Genomic DNA, 9,441 nt, shown 5'->3' with positions numbered 1-9,441 from the left:
TGCATGTAAGCATTCAAAATTTGGCACCACCAAGTACACCAACAGTTTAGGAACATCAAATACACTCAAGAAAAACTAATGGCAAAGCCCAAACTATTGATTTAATTGCCTTTATTAATTTATTTAGATAATTAGGTTAAATAATAAACCTATACCAAATGTGCATAATAAATTCTCAGAAAATTATAGTGGCTTACAAGTTCCCTCAATATACTACTGTAAAAGTTTCATACCATTTTAACATGTATAACCTTCTTTACAAAAATGACAAGCCAGCAAGGTCTATTTTAGCAAAAATAGTAAAACCTATATAAAAGTGTCAAACAATAGATTATATATTTTTATAAAAAACTACACTTAATAAGGAACACAACAAAATTTGGTTCACAAAAATTGGACCTCTAGAACTTCACCTATGATTTTCCAAAGTTGCATTCAATCAGAAAACAAATGAGCTAGCTTTATGAACTGCCACTGTAGCAAACCGAAAACAGAGAACGAAAACAGAGCATTCGCGGCGGCCGGGACGACGGCGATACGCCGGAGCTGGCCATGGAAGCGCAAGCTATGACTACGCCGAGCATCTACCCGCTACTACGAAGCTAATGCACGAGCTAACGTGGCGCAAGGCGGACGGAAACTGTGCGGCCACGGTGACGGAGCTCGGCGGTGGAACTTCGGCGAGCCCGTGCGCGGCGCTACGGCCTTACCAAGCGCGGCGAGTGAGAAAATCTGGCGTGGTGCGATGGTAGAAACACAGTGAAGCTTCTACGGTGGCAATCGAGCGACGAGGCACGAGCTTGTGCCGTCAATGGAGATGGCGGAGCTACGGCGCTGCTGCGGTTGCGGAGGAGGCGAAGCGAAACAGGGAAATGAAATGAGGCGCTGGGAGGCTCACGGGCGGACGCTGGCGCTTCATTTGGCGTGCTCTGGCCCGGCGTAGCCTGGCCGGTCAGGACAACGGCGACGCGCGGCGTACACGCGGCCTTCAAGCACTGAACCCGGTCGGAACACTGTAGCTGCGATTCAGTTACCGCGACAGAGCCTGACGACGCGATTTGAAGCCGCTTGATCTCCTAAACCGTGAAGCAAAATCGAAAACAATCTAAATAAAAGTCGTAGACCTATATACCATCTTCAACTTCTATTAAAGAATCAATCTCTAATTCCCAACTAATACACAGTAATATCATGCCAAAATCAAGCCTGCGAAACTAGAATTCAGAGAAGGACTTAGAAATTTCTAAGTGTTGCAAAACAGTGATTTGATGATTTTTGTGAGCACCAAATGACTAAGCTATGCACTGATTTAGCTCAAGACCCAAACATAAAAGTTGTTGCCCTACTCAAATACTACAACTTCTCTTAAAGGTTCACTGCCATGCAAAGACTCTATGACATAGTTCAAACTAGGTCAAACATAGTACTTTAAAATGATGACATACACCATATCATTGACTTAGAGACTAAACTAGACTTAGCCATGAATACCAAAGTTGTTCCTTATGCTATTCTAAACATGTTTAAAGCATTCACAAGGTTCCACACACATTCCATACTTTGATTCCATGAAAACCCAAACTTAAGTAAGGTAATTAAGTAACACACATGAAATATCAGCTAACAAAGGTATAGCAATTGAGATGCTCATGCACATGCATGCTCATGGATGCTTATGATCATGCAATGTCAAGGTTAAATGCATGCTTAACACCGAGGGTGTTACAGGCCGCCCCATCGGAGGTGGCCTAGCCCACAAGATCAAGGTGTGCATGGCGCTGCTCGACGTGCACCGCAAGACATTATATAGTACCAAATAGGATACTTTCCTTGTAACCCTACCTCCTGCAGAGTATATAAGGAAAGGTAGGGGTCCTCTAGCGGATAGGATCCATCATGATCCATCTAGATCTATCTACTACATCTTAATACAATACACCAAAGACACAGGACGTAGGGTATTACGTCGATCAAATGGCCCAAACCTATCTAAATCGCTGTCTCTGCGCCTTGTGTCACCATCCGGTTCCTGATTATGTGCACCCGCACTAACAAATCTACCATCGCGGGATACCCCTCGATGGACTACCGATGATATTCTATCGACACCACGTCTACGCTAATTGCTACTACTCTAGCGTTGGCTAGGAACTTCCATCTTTATTAGGAGTCCTCTACTAGAGCACCCACCATGACGACGAATGACGAACCCACAAGTAAGTGGTAACAATGATAACTTTACTTAAGGGATCAATACCAAAAGATGAACATGAACTTCTTACTCCAATTAGTAAGACGAACATAGAGGTAAAAGTGTAGAGGGGGCTGACAGGTCCAACACTCCATCCACCTGATGTATGTTGAGTACAAGAAGTAGAGGGTACCACTACTCCGCTATTCCTCTAACTCTTTCCCTCTCTCACTCCCTAACTAGTCTAGCTAGAAGCTAATGGAATGAATGTAGCCCTTCTTCTTCTCCAAATGTGTATGATTTTCTTGAATGTGGAGAGGGGGTCCTATTATATAGGCTTAGAGGAGGTTGGTTTGCTTGTATTTTAGGAAAGCACCACATGCAACCACCTCCCCTAGCATTAAATGCATCGCCTGAGCAAGGTTGGACTGGGCGGAGCTAGGGGCAGTGCGCCCACACCATGGGTGCGCCCACACCCTGGTCCAGCCTAGTCGCCACCGCCTTGCTCTAGTGGGTTGCTAGCTAGGCCTGGATGGCTCCCATGCTGGTGTTCTAGCCCAATCTAAAGTTTGGTTGGATTTTTCTTTTGTTTTGCTTGAATGCGCCTTCTTGGTTGCATGTTTTGGTACATTTTCACATTTGTGTCTAGAAAACATGTATACACCCACTACAAACTTCTAACCCTTGCGCAACGATGAGAAAACGTTGCAATAGGCCCAATTTTGTTGCAAAAGGTAGTTCATACCACGAAATCGCGTTCGTTGGCAATGGTTGCAAAAAGTCACGTTGCAATAAGAACTTGCAACCGTTGCTAGTTTGGCGTTGCAAGAGTTAGCTTTTCTTACAACGTTGCCAAGCATTGCAATAGGACGTTATCGCAACATTCATTGGCGTGGCAATACGAGCACTTGCCACGTTCGTCTTTATAGCGAGAGGTGGTAAATACAACGAGCGATAGCGTGGCAATAGATTTTTGTTGCCATGCTATAATTTTGTTGCTTAAGGTGTTGTTGCCACGACCGTTGTGCCATGGCAAGTAAATCATTTGCCACGCAAATGTAATCGTTGCGAGAGAGTATACATTATTGCCACGCTTGTCTTAGCGTGGCAATAGTATCATTTGCCACGCAAATTTATCCGTTGCGAGATACCGTTCATTATTGCCACGGCCGCGTTGCCGTTGCAACAATATCATTTTCCATGCAATTTTATTCATTGTGATATACCGTTCATTATTGCCATGACCTCGGTGCCGTTGCAACAGTAGAATTTGCCACGCAATTTTATTCATTGCGGATGATTAATTGTTATTGCAACAATAGTCATGTCGTGGCAATAGTATTATTTGCAACGTAAATAAGTCTGTTGCCATACAACATATTGCCACGCATCACGGCTCGTAGGTATAGCTTGCAACGCTGGTAACATTTAATTTTGGTTTAATAAATCATCATTACAAATCAATAAACCATATCAAAAGCAATTGCACCCACATATATTAATTATAATTAATCATTCAATATGTTGCCAAACCCATGAAATAGTAGCTAAAATCATAAATGAGTGTACAATTAACTCATTATTTGACAACTTTTTACAAACTTCCTAACATCTATGCAGCACTTGAGAAATTCCTAGCAGCCCAACATGTCATCTCCTCGGCTATGTCCTCGCTTGATTATGAGCCTCCCACTGAAACCTTGTCCACCTACTGCCAAAAGAATATGATTGGGATATTAGAACAATATTAAGTTTACTAATTTTTGCACAAATGTAAAGAGATGAAGATATAAAATGGTTCTAATTTCTAATTTCATATACAAAAGCCATCAACCAAGCTTTTGCATAGTTGAAGTTCTACTGCAATTCTGCAAATGAGCAAATGTTGTCGGTCTAGTTGCTGCAATTCCTTTTTCCATGAAAAAGATGGAAGTCATGTTCCATTGTTCCAGAACCACAAACGTATGAATCAATTTCTAGTTTTACTCAAATTCTTACTCTATGCTTATTACAATTATATTTTTCCATGAAAATAGCATTCTGTGTTTTCACAATAACTTGATATTTTGTTCTCTACTTTCTCAATCTTTATTTTGGTCTCTGTATATCCCTCTCTTTTTAGAGTTTAAATGTTGTTCAAGATGTCAGCAATCCTTACTCCTTGGAAGCGTAGATGGCTGGAAATTTTAGCAAAATTTCATTGTAAGTATAGGTCGATTATATAAGTTCAATTGACTTTACAAATGATAATCTATATTTTTTTTTGCAGGCTACATACTGAAGGCATGGTTCTATTGGGTAATACAAGTTTTTGTAGCAGTCTAGCAGACACATGCAGCTATGTTCCATTTGATTGCATTATAAGATGTATGCATTCTCTTTTGCTCTTTATAAATTATGCTAAAAGAAGCAGAGTCTATCAGCAAGCCTTGGGGAGGGATGGAGAAGAAAATACGGCTTTGATCCTATCCATCGTGGCCTTTTCAACGGATCAGATGCAGCTACTGCATATGTTACAGTAGCAGCTGCCTTCTCTGAATTTTTAAGGCAGCAGCAGTTTAGTTGATTAGAAAAATCATAATTTGAGTTGTAGACAACAAAAAATTATATTCTTTAACAATACGAAAAGCCCATGCAATTCTCTACACCTTTCTAGTTATTTGTTAAGTAAGATTCTGCAGTTATCATGGTCAAAAAACACAAACACCCACTGCTGTCCAGACCAAGGTTAAAACCTGACCGGCTACTTTCAAAATTCATAACTCTAATTCTCTAGGTCTAAAATCATGACCTTTCATGATGACAAACATCTCTAAACCCTCTACAACTTTTGTATTATCAAGTATCACAGAAAAGGTAGATTACTACTCCGAACAACTCACCCAATCAAACCTGCACAAGCTGCAATTTTCAGCACGCATGTTCAATGTATTTTCTACATTTCCTAGTTCAACAAGGAAGGTCACATTTGATAAAATTTCATTAAATCATGCAAGAATTTAGATTCCAATTAGCTCGTTGTTACCTTCCTCCTTTTGGGATTATTTCTTGTCCTATTCATCAGCTGTTGTGAAGTGATATATGTCTTAGATGCAGTCACATTTGCAGTGTTTTCGTTGAAAAGAGCTCTGCTGGGAGGTGCAGTACTTCTAGTGGAGCGAGTAGGTGCTGGTCGCTTCCAGGCTGAGACTACAAACATCAAGTTGTTTGATCTATTTTAGCTACAGTTCAAGGTACATGGAACATAGTGAAATAATGTCATTACCTCCTGTAACCCATCTTTATTTTCATTTTCATGTCCACCGGTCTCATCTTCCTCTTCTATGATTGGTGCAACTTGTGTACTGGCATTGTTTTGCAGGGTACTCTATACATACAAATATTGGGGGTAAAAGATTAGGCATCACAATCATAAGATTTGCAGGGTACTCTATACATACAAATATTGGCAGTGCAAGCTCGGCTGTGTTCTTGCTTGATCTGAGCCTCCCACTCGAAGTTTAAGCTCCTACTAACCAAAAGAATAAGATTGAGATATTAGTAAATTAGATAAAGTTATACATACACAAAATGTAATGCAATATGGTTATAATCAAGTTGATAGTAAAGGCGGTTAACAATGACAATATAGTTAGCTAATATTAGATGCAGTTCCACATCAAGTTAGTTCAAACCACGTCAACACAAGTGTGGAACAAACTTTCAATCGCCAATGCCAACTATTCTTTAGTGCCACTGGAACTAAAATCCAAGGCAGCTACCACAAATGCAGACCTTATGCAAGAAGTATATATTTCAAACAAATAATACTAGCACTGCAAACTATACCAAATTAGTTTTCCCTAAAAAGAACTAAAACACTTGTAATCATGAGTGTTTAAGGCCAAGGTACCAGTGGTGCACAATAGAATATTTCCTCAAAAATATCAGCTCAGGTTCATCTTGCAACCGAAAGGATAAAATTCACTTCTAGAATCCTTTTTTCTTCACATGGCATTTCTGTAAAGAAACCAAGAAAAGTTACTTTAGTCATGACTCGTAGAACAATCAACCAGTAATGTAAATCATAGCACAACAATCAACAACAATGGTTTGCTTTTAAATCAAGAAATGCGAGAGAACCCTATGGAAAAGAAGAGCGATTACTGGCAAGAAGGTGCACTTGTTGACATAGCAGAACTTGTTGTGAACCGATGTGGCTTAGTACAAGCAAGTGGATACATTGGACTAGAATAAAAATGAAAACATATAATGATTCAGATAAACAAAGAGGCACCACATGATTTGTTTTGAATCATCAATAAATAAGTTAAAATTCAGAACAGAAGAAACTATATTGGCAAACCTAATGCTAATTTCTTATGCTAGCTTAATTACCTAGTGCTAGTTATTTGGAACATACATGTATCAATTCACTTTTTTTTATCTCAGCATAGTTATGTCTAGGTAAGTTCATCCAGAGACATTCTGGTCAATTTAATTTAAAAATACTGAAAAAAAAGTTGTACATTTAGTTGATCTATCTCACTTATCTTAGGCTTAGTTACAGTGAAGGGCTGTATTCTGTCCACCACCTTCCTCCATGCTCCTTCAAGTATGCAAAGTTCAGAACAAAAACTTAATCAGAATTGTGCGACTGCAGAATATAGAAAAAGATAAAAAAAAGTTGATACATAGAATGGGCAATTGATCCATTAAAAACAGTATAGGCATGCCCATTTGCTAGATGACATTCAGGCTGAACACATTGTGCTTAGCAGCAAGGCCATGCATTGAAACAGCAGCAACTTCCACATTACCACACCTGACAGAAAGGTCACAATTTGGCTCATTGCATACTTGTTTTCTAAATGAAATAATGGCAGAGATAGCTTCTGAAAAAATCCCAGGCCTTGCATCTTACAAGTAACTAGTTAATGTTTACTTGACAGTATAAATTAAATAATGGCAGAGGTAGCTTCAGAAAATTTGCTCAGTGTCTGCAGAGCTAGACTTTCTTTTGGGAGTAGCTAGTTTATGTTTACTCCATTAATTTTGTATCAATCTATCAAATCATTTACCTATTAATTAGTGTAGTTGGGTGGATTAGAAATGTATCTAATTACACTGGCAAAAAACTACTCAAACTTCCATCTGAAAAGAAACAAAAACAATGGCTAACCGATGCATTAATTTGTGTTGCCACGGAGACTACATTCACTACCGAACAGGTATACTTAGCAACGAATAAGAAATCTAAATCGCATAGGGCTGGACTAATCTAGAGTTGTGAGCACCAGGACATCCTTCCCCTCCTTACGACAGACAACAATCATACGCTTTCCTCCTCTTTCCTAATGAATCCGACACCACTTCTCCCAAAAATCTGAGCAGACGCACATGTGCCATCAGCCGGGGCCATGCCCTGAGCTGCCAACAGCGAGAAGAAGAGAAAGCTCACCTGGATCTTGTGGAAGTCGAGAGAGAGCTGGAGCTGCACGCCATGTTAGGAGGATCGCGAGGTCAGGGACGAGCTTAACCGGCAGTGAGTGCTAGCACGCCACAGTTAGCCGAAAAGCCGAGCTTCAGCTGGGCAGCCATGGCAGTAGCAGCGGGGGCAGTTGTAGCCACGATGCATGGGGAAGACCGGAAAAGGAGCTTATGCTGGCTCACCTGCCGACGAACGCGGTGAGAATCGAGTGGTGCTCGGTCACGGCTCGGCGGATCCGGTGGTGAGGGGCAGACAGGAGGAGTCATGGGGTCGTGGGGAGGAGATGGTAGGGTTTCAGCCAGACGCTGCTTTTAGGTCGGGTGGGCACAAGGTCGACCGTCGGATCAGTTCGGGCAGACGAGATCTTCTGACCAATTATTTGGGCCTCGGGGAGACATGGCCTTGAGCAGATTCCACACCCAAGCCCATTCAGTATTTTTGACCTTTTGAATGCATATTACTATTATATTTTTGTTTTTACACAAACTATAATACAAAAATAATTTATAATTTCTTGAGGAAATATTTTAGTGTGTATATAATTATTTTCATTCATTATTGAGGACACAAATTATTTTTGAAAAAATAAAATAGGCAAATGTGTGTGTGTGTGTGTGTGAGTGTTTTATTTAAGTGAACTTCACAAGTTTAAGTGTGCTATATGTGTAAGTGAACTTAAGAATAAACACTTGAGCTTTAAAATAAATACACACTTCTATTTTCCATATATGTTTACATGAAAACTTCAAGTGTACATGTTGAATAGTCAATATATGTTCAAGTTCCATGTGTAAATGCATACATACTTTAGCAAAATATAAACACTTAACATTATATTCAAGTGTAATAAGCATGTCATGTTTAGATTTGAATAGTTAGGAAGGAAATATTTTCTTGGGTGCCAACCTCCATGAAAACTAGGGGCATGTTTGGTTTACGTTTTGGACTGACCTAGCTAGCTAGTCAACTAACCTTGGGCAGCTAAAGGCTAGCTTCTGCAATGCAAGATGCAGTTCTTTGGTTACATCAACTGCCTTAGCACTCATTGTAAAGAATATGTTTGGTTGCCCAGTTTGCTTTGCATAGTCACCTCATCTTTCTTCATGGTAGTGTTTCCTCTTTTCGGCATTATGTTGAACAGGTAGTGAGCATCAGAAAAAGCCGCCACCATGGGAGCTTCTTACCCCTTGCTTGGATCCTAGGATTGAGGTCACTCACTGATGACGAGGATGGGCAGCTCAATGACGATGAGGACTACAAACATCTACGTACTAATTTGTGGTCATTTAGGATTATTTAATTTGTTAGTATACATAAGGCATTTCAATATATACGATGCATTGGATTTCCGCTCTTGTTTTAAGGCCATACTGGAGCTGAGGTTTCTTCATTACCTAGTACCAATTATTGCTATGCTTATAGTCATAGTCTATCAACAATTCGATATTTGTACAAGATTGCCCTACTGTTAGTAGTTTTTGCTGTTTATTAGATGCAACGATAACAGGTTAATGTGCAATTCCTAATGCCTAAGCTGTAATCATAAACATTTAAGTTAATCTTGTGGTTATTCTCATTCAGGAAGAGGGAACTTGGTTCGAACATGGCGAAAGAAAAACTTGAGCAAGGAAATACAGCACAGAAAAGCATTTTCACACTATAAGAACTGTGTCCAAGGTTGGCTGATAACATGTTGTGTTATATTGCACCATTACCCAAACTAGAACTTGCAGCAGTTTCAGATGTTGCTTTCTGCACTGTACTAACAGAAGGGAGCAAT

The 9,441-nt window shown here is 40.0% G+C and overlaps 1 long non-coding RNA gene across 8 annotated transcripts; it reads right to left on the bottom strand.

Moving 5' to 3' along the window:
- Positions 1-3,666: 3,666 nt before the first annotated feature.
- LOC136456074 (uncharacterized) lies at positions 3,667-6,717 on the bottom strand. Of its 8 annotated transcripts, none has more exons than XR_010759339.1 (6): positions 6,084-6,717; positions 5,632-5,702; positions 5,457-5,558; positions 5,217-5,380; positions 5,074-5,135; positions 3,667-3,902 (listed from the first exon to the last, which is right to left on the bottom strand). It is a non-coding gene; the product is annotated as an uncharacterized lncRNA (long non-coding RNA). The 8 variants fall into 8 exon arrangements; XR_010759342.1 differs by having other exon boundaries at positions 3,667-3,899; XR_010759340.1 differs by having other exon boundaries at positions 5,074-5,126.
- Between the last annotated feature and the right edge of the window lie 2,724 nt (positions 6,718-9,441).

The sequence above is a fragment of the Miscanthus floridulus genome, chromosome 6 (genome assembly GCF_019320115.1).
Source record: "Miscanthus floridulus cultivar M001 chromosome 6, ASM1932011v1, whole genome shotgun sequence".
NCBI lineage: Eukaryota > Viridiplantae > Streptophyta > Magnoliopsida > Poales > Poaceae > Miscanthus > Miscanthus floridulus.
Note: the sequence above shows the minus strand (reverse complement) of the source record. Positions and strands in the feature narration are given on the sequence as shown.